The sequence below is a fragment of the Papio anubis genome, chromosome 11 (assembly GCF_008728515.1).
Source record: "Papio anubis isolate 15944 chromosome 11, Panubis1.0, whole genome shotgun sequence".
NCBI lineage: Eukaryota > Metazoa > Chordata > Mammalia > Primates > Cercopithecidae > Papio > Papio anubis.
In genome coordinates this window covers 31,804,730-31,807,242 of record NC_044986.1, presented here as the reverse complement: position 1 = coordinate 31,807,242, position 2,513 = coordinate 31,804,730, and positions in this window count along the sequence as shown.

Below are 2,513 nucleotides of genomic sequence, written 5' to 3'. Positions count from 1 at the left end.
CTGACAGTTCTGCAGGGCTGGGGAGGCCTCAGGAAACTTACAATCATGGTGAAAGGGGAAGCAAATATATCCTTCTTCACATGGCAGCAGGAAGTAGAAGTCCTCAGCAAAGGGGTAAAGCCCCTTATATTAATAAAACCATCAGATCCCGTGAGAACTCACTCACTATCATGAGAACAGCATGGGGGTAACTGCCCCCATGATTCAATTACCTCCCACAGGGTCCTTCCCATGATACATGGAGATTATAAGAACTACATTTCAAGATTAAATTTGGATGGGGACATAGACAAACCATATCACTGAGTTGTTTGTTTGCTTGTTTGTTTGTTAAATAGTAACCACTCTAGCCAGGCTGGCATGCAGTGGCACAATCATAGCTCACTGGACTCAAACAATCCACCCGTCTCAGCTTCCCAAGTAGCTGGTACTATAGGCATGTGCCACCGGGCCCCGCTAATACATTTTTTGTAGAGATGTGGTCTTGGTATGTTGCCCAGGCTGGTCGCAAACTTCTGGTCTCATCCTCGTGCCTAGGCCTTTCAAGGTATTAAGATTACAGGTGTGAGCCACTGTGCTTGGCCTCGAGCATCTTTTTATGTGCTTATTGGCCATTTGAATATCTTCTTTGGAGAAATGTCTGTACAAGTCCTTTGCCCCCCCCCTTTTTTTTTTTTTTTTTTTTTTTTTGAGACAGAGTCTTATTCTGTCACCCAGGCTGGAGTGCAGTGGCACAATCTTGGCACACTGAAACCTCCACCTCCTGGGTTAAAGCAATTCTTCTGTCTCAGCCTCCTGAGTAGCTGCGATTACAGGTGCCCGCCACTGCACCCACTAATTTTTGTATTTTTAGTACAGACAGGATTTCACCATATTGGCCAGGCTGGTCTTGAACTAATGACCTAGTGATCCACCCACCTCAGCCTCCCAAAGTGCTGGGATTACAGGCGTGAGCCACCATGCCCAGCCCCTTTGCCCTTTTTTTTTTTTTTTTGATAAGGAGTCTCATTCTGTTTCCCAGGCTGGAGTGCAGTGGCACGATCTCGGCTCACCACAACCTCCGCCTCTTGGGTTCCAGCAATTCTCCTGCCTTAGCCTCCAGAGTAGCTGGGATTACAGGTGCACACCACCATACCCAGCTAATTTGTGTATTTTTAGTAGAGACAGGGTTTTACCATATTGGCCAGGCTGATCTCAAACTCCTGACCTCGTGATCTGCCTGCCCTGGCCTCCCAAAATGCTGGGATTATAGGCGTGAGCCACCACGCCCAGCCTCCCTTTGCCCATTTTTAAATTGAGTTGTTTGTCTTTTTGTTGTTGAGTTATCACTTCAGGTGATCCGCCCGCCTCGGCCTCCCAAAGTGCTGGGATTACAAGTGTGAGCCACTGCACCTGGGCATGTGTCCTCATTTTGTAGATGAATCTCAGAGGGGGCAAGTAACTTGACAGAGCTATTAAGTGGCAGAGCTGAGTTGGACACCAGGCAGTAAGCTCTACAGCTTGAACTTTTAACCACCCCCCGAACCCCTTTTCTTACCCAGCTCTTCTCTGGCACTTTTAGCCTTCTAAAAAGTCACATATTGGCCAGGTGTGGTGGCTCATGCCTATACTCCCAGCACTTTGGAAGGACAAGGCACTTTGGACTTTTGAGCCCAGGAGTTCAAGACCAGCTTGACCAACATAGCAAGACCCATTCTCTACCAAAAAAAAAAAAATTAGTAGGGCATGGTGGCGCGTGCACCTGTAGTCCCAGCTACCCAGGAGGCTGAGGCAGGAAGATCACCTGAGCCTAGGAGTTTAGGCTGCAGTGAGCTATGATCACATCACTGCACTCCAGGCTGGGTGACAGTGTAGGGCCCTATCTCTTAAAAAATAAATAAAAAAGAAGGGCCGGGCGTGGTGGCTCATGCCTGTAATCCCAGCACTTTGGGAGGCCGAGGCAGGTGGATCATGAGGTCAGGAGATCGAGACCATCCTGGCTAACATGGTGAAACCCTTTCTCTACTGAAAATACAAAAAATTAGCCGGGTGTGATGGCAGGCGCCTGTAGTCCCAGCTACTCGGGAGGCTGAGGCAGGAGAATGGCGTGAACCCGGGAAGCGGAGCTTGCAATGTGCCAAGATCAAGCCACTGCACTCCAGCCTGGGCGACAAAACTAGACTTTGTCTCAACAACAAAAAAAGAGAGAGAGCCAGGGTCTTGCTCTGTTGCCTGGGCTGGAGTACAGTGGTGTGATCTTGGCTTACCACAGCCTCAAACTCCTGGGCTCAAGTGATCCTTCCACCTCAGCCTCCTGAGTAGCTGGGACTACAGGTGTGTGCCACTACCTTTGGTTAATTTTTTAATTTTTTTGTGTAGATGGGGTCTCACTGTGTTGCCCAGGCTGGACTCAAACTCCTGGGCTCGGCCCAGCATGGTGGGTCACGCCTGTAATCCCAGCACTTTGGGAGGCCGAGTCGGGTGGATCATGAGGTCAGGAGATCGAGACCATCCTGGCTAACATGGTGAAACCC